The sequence below is a fragment of the Drosophila sulfurigaster genome, chromosome 3, assembly GCF_023558435.1.
Source record: "Drosophila sulfurigaster albostrigata strain 15112-1811.04 chromosome 3, ASM2355843v2, whole genome shotgun sequence".
NCBI lineage: Eukaryota > Metazoa > Arthropoda > Insecta > Diptera > Drosophilidae > Drosophila > Drosophila sulfurigaster.
This window is the reverse complement of record NC_084883.1, coordinates 45,980,559-45,998,884: the sequence shown is the minus strand read 5'-3', so window position 1 is coordinate 45,998,884 and position 18,326 is coordinate 45,980,559. Positions and strand designations below refer to the sequence as shown.

The following is an 18,326-nucleotide window of genomic DNA, read 5'->3' as shown; positions in this document are numbered from 1 at the left end:
AGTTCTGTTTCTGTTGCAGGACGTCATTAATCGGCTTACAGCTGACATAAATACATTTTCCAATTGGAATTTATGCCAGCTCGCTCTCTCGCTCGTAGCTCGTGTTAATTGGAATGCAAACTGTGCTGCGACACCTGCTAAATAAATAATTCATTGCATTCATAAATTTTGCTCAAACATTGTATAAAATGTAAATATACAACATTGTATCGCCAAAAAAAGAAAACAATTAAATTTCTCTTCAATTGCAATAAAATTATATTTGATTAAACTGCAACAAAAAAAAAATCCTAAAAATTCATCACATTTCAATATTATTTGCCTTGATTAAATATCGCATTCATTGCGTTTGTGCTACGTGTCTCATGTGTTGTCATACTCATTAATGAGTTGATTAAATTAATTTCTATAGCACACTCTGTTTATGCTTTCCCTTTCTCATTAACATTCATTTGGCTAATTGGCTAACGAACATTTTGCTCATGACTTTGCAAGCTCAGCATTAAAGTTGAGACTAGAAATTTATATTTATATTAGCATATTCATATTTATGTCGAATCTATTTATCTCAAATGATAATGACCTAAGAAATGTGCTGTGTTCAGACTGTGATTGGAGTAAGCTTTGATAAAAAAGTATTTGATAAAACATGAACTTTTAAAAAATATAATATATTATATGTACCCCATAAGGGGTAGTAGAAAACTGCATTATTGTAAAATATAAATAATAAAATTATAATAATATATAAAATACATAAATTATTCTTAACGTCAACCTCTCTTATCTACCTAAATTTTATTTTGTATTAGTTTTAATAAAAATAATATTTTATACTCGCTTCCTATAAAGTAGAAAGAAAGAATTTGTCTTATTAATATACCAAATGTACATTTCGGTATTCATTCGAATATTTCGGTATATTAATTTAGTATATTTTAGCGATAATATTTTGCTCTCATTGGGAACTGCTACCGGGTATATTAATAAGTTTTAAAAAGGTTTTTGTATAAGTTCAATACTATAGATTTGTTTATTTCATATATTTTTAATACACATTAACCTGGTGTAAACGCAGCATAAAATTACTATAATTAAAATTCATTTTATTTAAGCAGCTGAGTTAGCTTTAGTGCACTGAAAATGTGATTAAAATAATTTGAAAAAGGCTTAACCCACACTAAAACTCAAAGTGCGTTAAAATGTTGTCACATTATAACTTAAAACATGCATTAATTATTAACAAAGTCAGAAGAGCGAACATTTAGCCAAATGACTCATTAAGTAAGAGTGGTTTCATGTGTGTTTATGTGTGTGTGGGATAAGTTAAAAACCATAAAGCGTAGGGAGGTCTAATGACTTGAGGACTGTGCTTAAGGTTGCAAATGTCGTGTGGCAAGTGTAGATTACACACATTTACTATAGATATAGATAGAACATAAACCCGATTAACATAGGATCCAATTTATAATATGTGCTATTGCAAGGAACATGTGGCACGAGGCAAAGGAGTGTGGCAAATGTAATCTGTAAGCTGCTCAGCTCACATGCATTTGCTATTTACACTGACCTGCATGCTGGCAAGTTTCCACTTGTTTATCAACATGTAATTTGATGAAGCTGCTCCTTCTCGTTCCTATGTCAACACGTCGTCGTCGGTATCCACGCCATGCAAATGCTCATCTGTATGCAGTTGAAGACAGACTGATTTTAAACTTAACTGAAATACGTGTGAGAGCCAAGAACCTTGTGCTTGTGTCTCTCTGTCAAAGTGTTCTCGTCGTCGTTGTCTATCGTCTGTCTCTAAGGCGAAATTTAGTTCAAATATTATTTGATATCCTGCGGTGGCCTGGCGACATTCATTGTTTGCACTGCTTTCGGATTCTACTTTTGATTTCTGAGTGTCGCAAAAAGGAAAATGCCTTCAACAGAGAGGCGTCTGTCAACAGCTGTGCAGCCTGTGCCTGTCTGTCACTTACATTGTCACTTGGGTATTGTTGTAGCCTCCATTTCACTGCTAGTCTCTCCCACGAGGAGTCTACTAACACGACATCTCTATACATACTAGATGCGCGCGTGTGTGTGAAGAGGATGTGTGTTTGTGTGTGTAATCCACAAGTGTGCGCTTGTTTTGAATGTTAATATTTGCACTTACAATTCAAGCAGGCCAAGTGACAATTTATTCGCTTTGTTGTTGCTCTCAATTTCATTGAATTGTGCGCTTTTGTTGCATCGAGTGTCAAACTAAAAAGTATTTGCGCTTTTTGCCCACTATTCGCCAAAGAAATAGAAGTGTCAAAAAAATCTAAAATTAAACTTTAGCAATGTTAAAGAAAGGTTCAAATTTGATGCAAACTTTTAAATTGCCAATTAAATGAACATTCGACTTCTTTAAGGCTGCTTTCGATCTGTTATCAGCAATTAAATGTCCCAACTGACAAGTGCAACAATTTTGTGGTTTAAGGCCCAGACACAAGTTTTGACCCAACAGTGTACAGAAAATTGCACAAGCAATTCGTCGAAAGGGATCACTTTAGAAAGCACCTTCAGAGTGATTCATTCATTCACTCACTTGCTCACTCTCTCACTACTGATTCAGTTACCCACTTAGCTGGCCCATTCAAGCTGTCATTCATTCATGCCTTAATTGCGTACAAAAGTTGCCGCTTAAGTGTTGCTCGCTCAAGTTGACATTTGTTCGTTAATTAAACCTTTTTGTTGTTGCCAACTGTGCACAGCAAGCAAATTGATTTATCTTCTCGACACCTCAATTCCGCCTCGTGCTAGAGATGCGCACTTAATGCTCACGAGGTTTGTTGAGTGCTGGACGACAACTGAAAATAAATACAAATTGTAAATCCTTCCTCGGTTGCAATTTGCAATTTAATAAATAATTATATGAAATCCAAACAAATCTCTACAAAATATACTATTAAATATTTCCAAATAGTAAAAAAATATTGAAAAAATTACTTCATGAGAAAAAAAGATGAAAAAACTTTAATAATTCAATGTTATACCAAAACAAGTAAGAAAGCTACAGTCGAGTGTACTCGACTGTGAGATACCCGCTACCCATTTTGAATGAAAGCAATATATTTTGCGGTATTATTCTCAAAATATACCAAATATACTACAAAAATACTAAAAAATATACCAAATGGTATATGTGGTATATCGATATAGTACCGCATTCAAAATATACCATAGACGGCACAATATACCAGATTGTCAGCCAAAGCAACTCAGACCCTAGTAAGTAGGCGTTTTTGTCCATACAAAAGTATTTCATTAATAACTTCGACAATTTCTATCTGATCGCAACCAAATTTTCAGAATTCATAACTAATATAATAGTTATCATACACACCAAAATTCGTAACTCTAGCTTTAAAATTACGCTTGTTAATCGATTTTTTTGATTTGCAGGGGCGGAAGTGGGCGTGGCAAAAATTCGAAATAAACTTGATCTGCGTGCAAACATAACAAATGCTGTCGAAAAAAAATTATAGCTCTATCTCTTATAGTCTCTGAGATCTAGGTGTTCATACGGACAGACGGACGGACGGACAGACGGACATGGCTATATCGTCTCGGCTGTTGACGCTGATCAAGAATATATATACTTTATAGGGTCGGAGATGCCTCCTTCTACCTGTTACATACATTTCCTGCCGGCACAAAGTTATAATACCCTTCTACCCTATGGGTAGCGGGTATAAAAATGTTTCAATATTTCAACCATATAATTTTGACAACACATAAATTTAAATATTTCCAAACAAGTAATCAAAAAACGTGCAATACATATCAATCTCATTAATTCTTTTGAGTAATAAATGTCCAGTCGATGCATTCATTGTAACATTCGAGACGAGACAATTCATAATATGATTAATGTGGCAGCCAAAATTATTCAAAGTTCAATGAAACTAATAATTTTAAATGCAGAATAACATCGGTGGCATCTGTAATTTATGAGAATTATGTCTTTACTTTATGTTAACCAACACTATGATGACTATCGAAATATCGAATAAATTTCATATAACTTATGTGGCAATATAAAAGTTAAAATGGCCGATAAATATGCTAATGGTTAAAAGTATGGGAATTGCAGCTATAACTCACGCTATGTGTATTAAATGCTTCCCTGATTTATTTACTATTTTAGCTATTGTATCTTAGCTTCTATTATCATCATGGGACTTTAAATATAATGTGAAATACTAACTTATAAACGGTGGCTCGACCCCTATCTAATGTTCAAGCACTTAATCATGTCACTCACGATAGTTAGCCCATCTCTAGCCTGCACAAGCTGAAACCTTGGATTGGAGACTGACTTAGTTCACCGAGAAAGACTGGCTGAGTTTACGTGAACCACCTACGAGGAGGACAACAACAGCTTCAAGAGCAAACACGAGTTTTAACCCCTTTCTTCGGCTTTTGCTTCACTTTTAATGGCAAAACTTTTTCACTTAACATTTACTCATAAATTGATTTTTACTTTTTAACTACCTGACTGTGGCTCTCTCTACTTCTGACACTGCTAATGGTCTGGCCTTGGGCCTTGGCCCGGTATCCTCATTGTCCCGCTTCATGCATGTCTGGCAAACACTCGACACTCAACTTGTTGGCCACAACACACAGACACACAAATACACACACCAACATCTATTTGACTGTCGCCTCGTTGTTGTAACCAAATTAGTTGGCTCTTCACATTATCAGCTCGCAGTTGGAATTTTCAATTAGTAGGTGAAAAGTGGTCAAGTTTTTGGCCGTGTCAAACGTGTTTCGTAAACAAATTATGTGTTAATTTTACTAACGAAAAAAAAAAAGAAACACAAAGTTTGTAAGGACCTTGCCAATGACGCCTCGTGTGTCCTTTGATGTTGTTTAATTATGACTTCCGGCAAGTAATCAATGTGCAAATTTCTGCCTGCTGCCTGCCTTCGCCTTTGCATGCTAATGTCGACCACAGAAGTAGCGAGTGAGAGAGACACAGAGAGAGAGAGAGAGAGATAGCTGCTTTGAGTGTGGCACATCTTGGGTGCGAGAGCGTGTTGCCAAAGTTTTTGGCATGGCAACCATAAATTTATGCAAGCATCTTCGCTTTCCCCAGCCCCCACTTTTACATTTTGTGGCAACTTGTGCGCAATTACATGAGCATTTTGTGGTTGCACATATGAAATATGCATGCAATTTTGAATTTGCCATTCATTTAAATGTTTTCTTGATTACATTCTCACTGCCCCCTCGCCTTTGCCCCCATGTCACTTCCACTATATGTTTTGCCTGCCACAACAGAAGCTGCTGCAAATAATTCCATGCAACGCTATCATTGTCTTCTTGCGTCTTCTGTGCGTATGCGGTTAAGTTTGCCAGCCAGCTTTTAAATGAGCCACAATGCCTTTGGGGCATGCAACACACAATAGTAGCAAAACCAAACAGACAATGCTGCTCTTGCACAACAAGCAGATGCTCTTTCCAATACAAAAACAAATGAAAATGCTCCGAGTGGGCTCGACTTTGATATACCCCATACTCAATTTTAATATAGTCAAAACAATGCGGTATTCTTAAAATATACCAAAATATACATACTGAAAAAATACTGAAATGTATATTTGATATATTAATACAAAAAGTGACAAAACAATGATAACTACCAACAAATTTAAAAATATGCCGAAAATTATATTTGGCATATTAATATTACATGTGCTATTAAAAAGAGTGCTGGAGTGTGCTCGACGGTGACTTACCATAATACTGAAATATACCGAAATCTGTATTTGGTATATGGATAAAACAAGCCATAAAAATTATGGCCACCAAAAAGAGTTTTAAAATATATTAATATAAAAGGTATCAAAATATAGCTAGCAAAAATACTAAAATATACCGAAATGTATATTTGGTATTGAATGTGACATATGCTACAAAAAAACTAAAGCTATATCTGAATTAGTCTCTGACGGGTATAACTAATTTCCTAATCCTAATTCAGCTCACAGTTAATATGCCTTTCTTCAATTGCTTAGCACCTTTAGGGTATTGCCGCAAATCTCTAGTTACAAAGGCTCAAAGCTAAACACTAATTACATTTGTTGTTGCATATTTGCACTCCTCATGGAGTGGTATGTTGCACGCGCCTACAATTTGTCAGTCAATCAATTTATTGTTCTTACTTACTTTTGAAGACTTTGGCCCCGAACTTTCTCCTTGGTCTCGAAAGAAAAAAAAAACAGTCTGGACACAACTTTGCCGTCAAGTTACAAAAAACTGCTTGAAAATTGAAAGTTTTGATTTATAATCTGCAAAAGTTTTTTCGCTCTCGCTTCCTCTCTAAGCGCTATCTATTGCTATCTCGCTTCTAAACTGTCTAACGGCATTGAAGTGCATAAATATCGTATATATATCTCGATTTTCTTTTTTTTTGCCTGCTAAGTTTGTGACCGCCGCGCTGCAATCAAATTGAAAGCATTTTGGCCTGAGCCATAAGTAAGGCATTGTGTGCCCCTTGGGCAAGTTGTGTCAGCGATCACGCCCCCGCGTAAAACCATTATTATCGGATGGGGCAATCAATAAATTTTTAATAATCGCTGACTGTGAAACTATCTGGCAAGTTCTTGGCTTCATATTTATGACTCGAAACTTTCGCCCTTGGCGCCTTTTGATGTGCCACATAAATAGAGCGCAGCAAGCGAGAAACCGAACTTAAAGTGCAGGACTCCGTGGCGTGGCAACTGCAACTGCAACTGGCAGCGAATTGTGTCATAAACTGTGCTTCTGTGATATCCACGTCACATCGTTCAGCTCGCAGCTTTGACACTTTTGCCCAGAGTTTGTGGCACAAAATCGATATTCTAGACATCATGTGAAGCCTCATTATGCTGCATGCAACTATAAATCACACAGATATTGTTAAATTTGTGCAACGTTGCTGCAACTTACATTTGCCACACATCAAAGCACATCACAGCTCGGCAGCAATTAAAGAAGATGCTAAATATTAAATACATTTATCACGCGCTGTTGCTTTAACATCAAAGACTTCCTTGAGGCAATCTAAAGATAACATCGCAGTTTCCGATAAATCCTCAATTTAGATTTATCTAATCTTTTGACACATTTCGTGCTACAAAGACAAATGACTCTTTAGTGTTAATAAATTATATTAAATATTTATTGCATTAAATTAAAATCTATGCTAACACTAAAGTCTAAGTCTAACTTTGGCATTGTTAAAAATAGAAAAACAAATGCCAGAAGTGCATTTAACTGACAGTTGCAGTTGCAGTTGCTGTTGCTTTGTTTGTTGTCTGTGCTTATCGCAGTTGAGTTGTCAGAAAAAGTTGTGGGAAATGTTAAAAATATTTATAAAAATCATTTGTGTGGTTTAGTCCAGATAACAAATCATGGTAGAGACATTTTCAGCCACAAAATTAAAAAAAAAAAAACTAAACAAACTCTTAGGGAAAATAAAGAAAATACACAGTTATAAAACCAAACAAAAATATCAACTATAAACTCTGCAGTTAAATGCCTTTATTCTGCGTTTAAAATTATGCGTAACAAAATAGTTTGCTAGGGATTTTTATGTCTGAGAAAATTTGCAGCTTGCACTTGGCCACATTTGTTAAGCATTTTCATATGTCTGGCGAGAAAGAGAGAGCGAAAGGGAAGAAGAGTCTAAGGAGAGGCTATCAAAATATGTTTAGAGAAGCACATTGAAGTTCTCTCCCAGTTGATGTGGCCATAAATCTCAATGTTTACCTTCTCAACGAAGCAAACAGTGAAATTAAAAATATGTTTTCTTCTCTTTTGTGTCAGACACAGCAGGATTTAGATTCAATTAAACTGTCAGCGGGACAAGATGTCCCTCAAGCCTCCCACTCGCCCACTCGACACGCCATCCACAATATTTGTCATGCCGTGCAGCGAGCATTAAATTCGAATTAGCACAAAAGCACAGCAAGGGGATCGACTTCCCTTCTCTCTCTCTTTCTTTGCCAATGATTATGCTAAACACAAAGCGAAAGATTCGATTTTAAACGCGCCCAAGATTTATCGCTATCGACGCTATCATTTTTCATGCTCCTTGACTCAAGAGGTGACTGGGAAGGGGCAGTGACAGAGAAGGAGAGAGAGGCAGGTGGGCGAGCTGTCAACAGTTTCAGTTTGAGAACCGAAAACCGCAAAGGACACGCGAAGTTCGAACTGAGCGGCCATTGAGGCCATTCAAGGACAACAAAGTGGAAACTGAAACTGAAATGCGCGAGGGCAACCACAACGACAGTCTGTCCATCTGTCTGTCAGCTGGGGACAACTGACAGCTTGAGAGTACAAATATTGGAATTGGGTGTAGTAGGTGAAGGAGATGGACACCTGTGGCTTTTGCTGGGCAATAAATCAATTTGCCTGACGTCTTGACATTACCTCTAATCACAGGGGACACGACTTGACTTCAACCAGAACTTTGCTGCCTTCTCCTTTTCATTGAGAAGGCTTTCCTTGTTGAAGGCGAAATCTGCTAATTCGAATAACTATAAATGACTTCAATGATAATCTGAAAGAAAAGGGAAATCTCTTTAAAGCTATCTAGTCTACAGATATTGTCTTCCTTTAAACTGACCAATGGAGTACCCTCTATGAGCAGGCAATGAAATGGAATCCATTAGAAGAATGACAATTCAATAGATTTGCCGTCTGAGTTGTCTGTGGGCGTGCCTGGTTGCGTTGTTGCTCAACTTCTACTTAAATCATTGCCAAACCAAGCAAAACGTTCACTTCGGCTAAAGTCAAAGTCAGAGTGGAAAATATAGAAAAAGTTTACGACCCAAATAAAACAATGTTCTGTGTGGGAAGATTGTCTGGTTGCTGGCATGACATTTTGTTGATAATTCAAAAGTTTCTCGAAAGTATTCAGCTTACACTCATTTGCAATTTGAATATGAGTGAGGGAGAGTGAGTGCAAGTGTGAGTACAACATTCATTCGTAATCAATGAATGTCAGAAACAGGCCTCATCCAAGTGCAGACAGAATGCGAATTGAAGTGCGCTCTTCGGAATTAGCCAGCGACGATTTATGACCACACTCGAAGCCTGTCTCGATGGTCATCGAGAGGATTCCGAATTCTGGCCATAATCCAGCAATTGTTTGGCATTTACACCGTCGGAATGAAGGGAATGTTCTGCTGGTCTTTTTAATGGAAATTATGCTGAATCCTTGCCAGCTTCTCTCTCTCTGTGAATGTGACTGCATTTTGGGTGCTTGAAGGCAGAGTTGAACTTTGAATCCCCCACAGATAATGTAAAGGAGTTAAGGGTTGTCATCGTCTGGCTCTCTGCAATTGACATTTATCGCTGTCGCGTACTGAGGACAACGTTGGAACAACTTAACAACTCATTAACACGCGCAATGGAAATGAGAGAACAACAACAGGAAGAAGACAAAGCAGGAACAGATCCAACAATTGTTGTCGTTTTAAATGCTGTAATTCACTTGTTACTCACAATTATTCACTCATTTACCCATTTGGATTATAACCCTTGTCAAATTAATTGAATCGTAGGTAAAGAACACGATAAAAGAAGGTTCTCATAACGAGGAATAGAGCTGCATCCCTTAGCTAATATTCTCTCAATCATAACAAGCATTTTTTCTATTCATTGATTGCTTATCTAAATTGTCCAATTCAAAGCTAAGTTTGTTTGCTTTAAAGCTATTTCCTCAAACACCTTTAAGTGGCAGGACATTGGCTACTTAAGCACACATTTAACGTATCGTTCCCTTCATCAGTCATCATGTGCCCCACTTCATCCCCTTCCCCACTCTCCTCCTAGACTCTGTTCACATGTGCGTTTGGCGCTGGGCCTAAGACAACCCGAGCACTTCTGACATAATTCCAGTTGTGCTCCTCATCTCTCCCATCCTGTTCCTCGACAATTTTTGAATAACTAATGAAGGTGCCAGAAAAACAGAAAACAACAACTTAAACAATAACAGAGCGAGAGAGATAGAGTGTGCGAGAAAGAGAGAGAAGCGGGTTAGACTCGAGTGCTTGGCCTGAATATGAAATTTGGATATTCATCCAACTGTCGACATTCATCTTGCCAACTGTCTGTTCAACTGGTTGGCATTAGGAATGCCTGTCCTTTGTCCAGGACTTATGCGTCATTGTCAAAATATTAACAGCTGGCACATTCCGAGTCTCTCAAAGAGACAGAGAAAGCAACAGAGAAAGGCAGAGAGATCATATGAGAGCTTAAGCCTCGGCTGATGATGAAAAATAGGAATTTAACTATTGTGAAATATATTTTGGCAAATAAATTTGTGAGTGACAAGTGAATGTGGGTCAAGGCGGTCAAACTAAATCCTTTCAGATTCGCACTCCTTTTCGTCTTCTGTTTCGTATCCTTGTTTTATTCTGATTCTTTGCCCCAACAGCTGTCCGAACTACATAAATCTATGAGAATGTTTTAAGGAAGACTGGGTTAAGCTTAGACTTTGGATTGTTTAAAGATTTCAATGCGAAGCTTACAAATTAAAAATGAATATATAATTTAATGTGAAAGGATTCAAGCAGCAATTCATCTCACTTTCCCAGTCACAACAATCACTCGACTTCAAATGCAGTTGCAACTTCAACGAGGCGTATAGGAGTATCGATTTCGCAGACTGGCAAAAAGATAAAGAGAGTGAGTGAGAGAGGGAAAAGAATAGAAAGGGGAACTTCACTTGGGGTGTCATCGGATTCATATGGGGGAAATCTAAATAAATTTGCTTTTGAGTAAATGAAAAACAAACAGGGAAATCAAATATTAATGTGCTGTAACGCGATTCAGTCAACAATTCAATGGATATCCAAAGGATGCTTCAGTTCAATCATCGAGGACAATTCGAGTCCTGTATTTGCAACTGATACTGTTTCAATTTTTATTTCGCATTCGGATTCGAATTCTCTGATATTGATTCGTTTGTCGAGTCTCGTTAAGCAAACAGCGGCATTTAGGAAAATCAATGCGATTTGCCGCCCGTTTATTTGTCGATCAATTGAAATGAAACAACATAAAAACTGTCATTTAGTCACTCGCAAATGAAGATAGGAGAGCGAGTATATTCGAAACTCTAGTGAGTATACTCACTCTCGCACGCTGGTTAAATATTTCCATTTTTCAGTTTCAGCTTCAGTTTTTTTCTGGCCAGTTTAGTTATCCTCGCAATGTCACCATGAAAATGCACGGAATAGCTGCGGCAGCGTCTGCCTCCAAATGGAGACGTCTCCATCAACATCAACAGCTGCCTCACCTCTCCCCATCTCTCATCATTCTGCTTCTCGTTAGTCTGACGTGGCACAAAAACCTTTTTTGGTATTCAAATGTTATTTTTGGCGCAACATTTGTGGCATTTTTCTACTGCCCCGGCAAATACAAGGAAAACGTGTGAAAAGCGGAAGTGTTTTCCCTCTTTTCTCTCCCCTTGTTGACACTGAAATGTTTGGGAAACGCTTTGAGCAACCGCAGCTACGAAAACGCCTTCAAACTTTTCGCTAAATTGTTTGGTTTTATTGTTGAATTGAAGCCGGAAGAGGAAAAGGATTCAGATTCGTGTTTGGGGTCGTCAAAGGGTTAAAAACAACCGGAAAATATAAAGCTTGATGTATCCTACGGCTGCTGAGCCACTTGAGGGTTATCCTTCTGAAAGGATGCCACTGATTATTCGGTAAGTAGAACAAGTCAAATGAGAATAGCTTCTGCTGTGTCTCCTGGCTTCACTCTGACTCTGCTTTAAGCATGCAAAGGTGATTGCATCTCTATTGAATGCATCGACACATTGTAAACTCAGGTGTGTGTATTCGAGTGTGTGTGTGCGGGTGTATTGGAGTGTGTGTGCTGCTGCTGCCATCAGCAAGATTCGAGAGGCAAGCAAATATTCGGAGACTGAACGAGTTACGGGCCTAAACTCAACTGTAGCCTGAAGAGAGACCCAAACAATAATTTCGATTAGTGAATCTGAGAGGCAGAAGGCAGAAATTTGTGCAGCAGCCGCAGGTGCAATTAAATGTTAATCGATTGTGTTTCTACTTCAAAATGGGCAACGACACGCCCACAGAATTCTGTGTGTGTGGGAGTTGGCATAATCAACTGCAGCTGAGGATGCAGAAGACCTTTTCAGGTTGCCCCCTTTTTTGAGCTGTTTGTTCCCTTTGCTTTTGGGGTTGAGTTTAGGTTTCACTCTGTAGTCTATCGACAATTTCTGCAGCTCTTAAAATGAAGAGGGAGAGAAGGTACTTGTGTTTGTGTGTCAAATGCGTAATTAATTGTAAATAATTGCTCAACTGTCACTTGCAATTTATTAATTCGCAAAGTCAAAGTGAATGACCCCCAGAGAAGATTTTTCAGAGAAGGAACTTAAATCTTCATCCACTTTAATATGTTAAACTATTGCAACTGTCTGAAATGAATACACAAATCAAGCATACGCAGTGTTGTCGTCAGTTATAATTGCCTGTTAGGATCAGGCTCAACTTGTTTACCGATATTTGCATGTCAAACGCGTGGTAATTTTATATTACTGCGACACTTTTTGTCCCTTCCCTGCTGTTCTCTTTTCTCTCTCCTCTTCACTCGTTTACGGGTCGAACGCATTATTTATGACTTGTACGTTTTCCGTGTTATTTTATAAACATTTTTCAAAATATGCTACAACTCAGACGCAGAGTTAGAGAGGGGAAAGAGAAGGGAGAGGAGGAGGCTGCAACTGCTTGCCGACATCATAAAAAAGGAATTCTACGCGCCGGCGCTTTTATGTTTTATTTATGAGCTCAAGCAACACAGCGAAGACCCACACACAAAAAAGTTAACATGGGGCCACAATGCGTGTCGCGTTTTAATGTGAGGAGACTCATTCGAAGGAAAAAGAAGAGTCCTGTCTGGAGAGCAGGTTGCTCCACAAGATGTTAACTTTTATAGAGGTAATTACTGGGGAGGACAAGCGAGAATGTGTTGGAAATATATATCTGAAATCGATTTTCTTGATATGCAGATTAAGCATTATCTGCACTCATAAATATACAGCAAAGGCAAAGGGTCAAAGGTTACGAGTTGACTTTCATTCATCCGAGTCGAGTTAAGTTGAGTTGAGTGCAGTTACCCAGTGGCCCACGAGTCGTTTTGCTTGTGCTCTCCAGAGGCGGATGTATGATGAGAAGAAGGAGAAGCCACAAATCGCCGTTTAAATATTAATACATCAATCCACTTAATATGCGAGTTTACAGCAGCGAATGATGCAATAAATATAAAAAAGGGAAAACAGCAGACAGACAGATAAGCAGCAGCGGAACATCTAAAGATGATGAGCATATGTTGGAGTTATAAATCCAGCCAAGTTTCAGTTCAGCACAGTTCAGTTTATTATCTGTGCTTTTTCACATATCATCAACGAGTACACAACAAATGTCCATTAAAGTGAAGTCAAGTTGTAGTCATATTTTTGCCTTTTTCAATCTGCAATCTGGCCACAAAGCAAACAAGATTCTCATGTTGTAAGACAAAACAAATTTTGTTATAAGCGCGCACTTCCTGCCAGACTTCTGGCTCCTTGCTTCTTGCTCTTTGCTCCTTGCTAGAGCACAAAGGAAGTATGCTGTTTGTTTGTTTATTTCTTCAACTTGCAATACAAACAAAAACTTGTTATTCCAAAAAAGCCGCCAGAGCCAAAATAATAACAGAGACAGATACAAAATATCAGAGTACAATTTGCATTACATTTCCCAAGATAACTTTCAGAGAGAGAGGGATGAGGCGCGGAGGCTGCGTGGGTAGGAAATTTAGCTGTCCAGCGAATTTGTGGCTCTCTTGTAAGTTGCCAATCAAAGATTGTGCAAAACATTTGTGTGCGCTTGTGCGTTATGATTGCGCAAGCAGAAAAAGAAATACACAGAAATATGCTTCAGATATTATCCCAGAACTTCTAGCACTCTTCCCTCTTTCCCCCTCGACATGGCCGCAAAACTAAACTGCAACTGACATAATTACGTATGCAGAATATTTAAGTGCAATATGTATTTGCAACTTGCCACGACGAAGCGTCTGCTGAAAGGCCAAAGAGGAAAGAGGAGGTGAAGAAGTTCAACAAACTAAAGCTGCAAGTTGGTTTATGGTTTTTCTGCCACAACAGCAAATTGACAGTGCATAAAAAATGCATTAAAAATTTGTTAATGAAAAAAATTGCATAATATTTTATGCTCTTAAAACGTTTTTTCTTAATTTCTGTCTGCAAGTTTAAATAGTTTTTTGTTATGATAATTTAATTTAATATTGAGCTCAATGCATAAGTAAACTTGATAAAATAGAAAATCGATCATAGTACAGAGCATATTGAATGAAGTTTGTAAAGCCTCTTGCTGTGTATTTAGCAATTTAATAACTACTTAATATTATGCTTCTGCTTGTTTTAATAATGCATTTAAGATATTAGCAAATTGTTAGAGAAAAATGATGCATACAATTTTACTAAGAAATAAGTTAGTGTATCATTAAAAATTAAACGTTTTAATTATTTATTTAACAGGTAGAAAATTATATTTGCTGCTACTGTGTCTCAACTATTATTAATTTTGGATAAGGAAATTTTGAAAATTAATTTTAAAGTTTACATAATAATTATTTATTTTCAAATGAGAATTTTGAAATAATTAAATTACTAAAATACGGTTGTAATTATTTAAAAATTATAATCCTGTAGTGACTTTTACTAAATTATGTTCAGAGGAAGTTATGAAATATTTTACTGTGGCCTGACTGTAATTATCAATTTAACTGCTTAATATCTTACTGTTTTTATTGTTTCATGCAAATTATTATCTATTTGTTAATGTATCCGACCCACAATAATAAATAAATAATTTTCTGAACAACAATAAAATTTAAAGTAATTGAAAGTGGTGGCAACTGTTTGGCATAATGTATTGTGGCTGAACTGAAGTGTAAATAGGGAATATAGTTTTTATTCCAATATATAAATAATATTTAATATGTATTCTGAACAAAATTTATAACAATATTTTATATATAACAATATATAAAAAATGTTTTATAATATGCTTTATTTCAAATAAAATATTACCCAATTAATGGTTAATGCTTCCGCAACACAATTTAATAAATTTCGCATGCTGAAACATGTTTAATAAATAGTTATCCGAAGAACAACAAAATTTAAAATATGTTTATATAATTGTAATTATTTCGAATTTAAAATTATGCAGTAAATACAATTGCTCAATGTGAATTTTTCAATTTAATTACATGTCTGACTTATTTTTTAAACAAACTTATGCCTGAAGGCCTTAGCCCTTTCGGGACGGGGTTTTATTTCGAAAACCAGGATAGTTAGAGAGAATCCTTTTTCAGATTCTGAAAGATGACTAAAAATAATTATGTACTGCATACTTGGAAATCCTGAATTCGTCCTTTTATCATGGGACATATAATCCCAATCCGAAGATATTCACCGTTACTTTTTTGTTTACATTATGAAATAGACACTTAAAACTGTGTTTGGGATATTTCACAAGTGCTCTAGCATTAAAATTATAGAAAATGCGATGCAATGAAAAATTTTGGGACGTATTGTCCAAGTATGCAATGAAAAATTTTGGGACGTATTGTCCCAGTAGTCCCGAAAGGGTTAGTCATCTCATTGCTATAAGGAATGGTAATTGAAATTTGAATAAAAAAATATAAACAATAATTGTATTTTCTTTATTTGAATAAAATAATAAAAAAAAAACAATGCATAATAATTTAAAGAAACAACTACTTGTAGTTTAAATAATAATAAACTACAAAACAGTAAAGTTTAAAGTAATTTTTAATGCTGGCAACTATTTTGTAATTTACAATGGTGTTATAAATCGCGTCTCTTCACTTAGTGTCGCTGTTTAACTTAATCAACATAATATGTATTCAATTTGCTGTGCTCGTAATTAATTGAATTATAAGCTAATGTATGAATTCACTTTGTGCCACAACTGTTGCGCCTCGTCGTTTTCTCCTTCGTCGCCCACTACGGCGGACTGCTGCTGTAGTATTCACAAATCCAATTCAAGTTCAAGGGGGTGACTCGTCGTTGTTGTAGGCCTAATGCCACCGCAGCACTCAGAGAGACCCAGCCCCAGAGTTGGCCAACAAAAAGAGCCAACAACAACGCAGTCGGCGCCGCTCTTTGTATTAATTTGTGCACACATTCTTGGCCAATGAGATTTATGCGCTGCGTACAACATTTTTTTCCGCTTTCTTGTTGTCGTTGTTGTTGTTGGGGCACCCACAATGCGAGCGATGTTCGAAAAAGGCGCGAAGTCACAGTCACAAAATAAATGTCTTGTTTTTGTTTTTCTTTCGTTGATTTGCTTTACATTTTTTGTGTTGACTTTTTTGCTTTTGCCTTTTCGCCTGCCATCGCACGTGTTTCGTTCGAAAGCTACGACGCAAGCGCAGCGAACAACGTTCGAAACTTAACGAAAGAACCACGAACTCGCAGACGAAGCCGAAGTAACGTTCGGCTGCTCGTGCTTCGGCTGAGGACACACGCGAAGGCTGCCAATGAAGCGAAGCGTTTTGGTCGTCAGTTCGACTCGAAACTGCGCCGGAAGTGGACGCCAAACGTCGCCGTGTGTATTTTGGCAAACAACGAGCAGAAAGAAATTAATAAAGTTCCGTTCGTTGTGCTCCGTGCTGTGTTTGATTGTGCAGTGCAAAGTTAGAAATGCATTGAATTTAAATAATTAATTTAATTGTTTTTCATAAAATTAAAAAAAAAAAGTGCAAACAATAGTGTGACCAATGTTGCCAAGTGCTGCCGGAAGTAGCTGACCAACAAAATGTAAATACCGTTTTGTAAATGTTACCTCTGATATTGCCCCTCAAAATGCAATTTGCATGCTAGCAAATTTACAAGAAAAGAAAAGAGTATAAAAAAATTGCATTGCTGCTGCTGCTGCTGCTGCTGTTTCAGTCGCTCCACGGACACATAAATTTCACGGCAATCAGCCGAACACGCTGCAAGTCATCCCAAGTTCATTTGTTGCGCTGCGGCTGCTCCTTGGATCCCTGGGAAAGTAGACTCCACTTTGTTTCATCCAGCTTTTGCGCTGCCTTGAAATATTGCTTCCATTATTTATGTTAAGTTTATGCAACATTCTGCACGTTGCCCCGGTTGCTTCGGTTTGCTGCTTGGCTGCTGCCCCTTTGCGTGCTGCTGCTGCTGCACTTGTTTTTAATATCCTTCAGCTTGTAAAGGAATTACAGCTGCTGCTGCTTCAGCTCCTGTTTGCTACGGTAACTCTTCGTCAGTCGCAACACTGATCCAAATTACGCGGCAATGGTTTTTCTATCATTCGCCTCGTTATTGCTGCCTCCTCTTGCTTGGTTCATTGTACTCGAAGTCAAAGTTATTGATAGCTTAAGCTCTCCGCATAAATAAAAGTCCATGAACCTTGTTTGCTGCTCTTGGCTTTTTCTGCTACTTATTGAAATGCAATCTTTAAGCGGATAAATGGGAAAATTCAATGCTGCTGAAAGTTGACTTTAACTTTTCAATACGAGTATCGTTTAAATTCAACGTGTTAATTATTTATTCAACACTCCAAAATTGTCTTTTGCTGCTACTTATTGAAATTAAATCATGAAGAAAATAAATGAAAAATGCATATTTAAAATTGACTTAATGAATGCAGTTCGAGTATGGTTAAAAATAAATGTGTTAATTATAAATTTAACACAGAGAAATTAAATTTTCTGCTACTATTGAAATGCAGCATCTTTAAGCATTTAAGTGCGGAAATTCAATGATGTTTAGAAATTGACTCTTAATTGAAAGTTTATACATTTCAAATTACACTTGGCAATTATTATTTTAACTCTAAAAAAATTTACATTTTGAGCTACTTATTAAAATATAATCTGAAGCTTAAATTTTGACTTTCAGTATGAAGTTCGAATTTTATTCAAATATAACGTGTTAAATTCTTATCTCAGAAATTGATTTTTTCTGCTACTCATTGAAAGCATGAAAGTTAACTTTAAGACTTAAGTTCGATCATAGTTAATTAAACATGTTATTTATTTACTTCACACTCAAAAATTTAAATTTTCTGGTACTCATTGAAAGCCAATCTTAAGCTTGAAAGTTGACTTGAAGTCTTAAGTTCATGTATCGTTATTTGTGTTTTAAATTAAACGTGTTAATTATTCATTTAATACTCGAAAACTACCACAAGCTCTCACTCTCCTTCTCTCTTGACTTTCCCTCT

The 18,326-nt window shown here is 36.8% G+C and overlaps 1 protein-coding gene across 3 annotated transcripts in view; it reads left to right on the top strand.

Annotated features, from left to right (window-relative positions):
- Positions 1-18,326, top strand: part of LOC133842870 (lachesin) — a 64,165-nt gene that overhangs the window by 28,728 nt on the left and 17,111 nt on the right. Inside the window, exon 1 of one of the 3 annotated variants that reach the window (XM_062276152.1) lies at positions 16,656-16,897. The exons of the other annotated variants lie outside the window; for them this stretch is intronic. The gene's annotated coding sequence lies outside the window, so the exon portion shown is untranslated. Of the gene's footprint in view, positions 1-16,655; positions 16,898-18,326 lie in introns of those variants that run through there. 3 annotated transcript variants of the gene reach the window in all.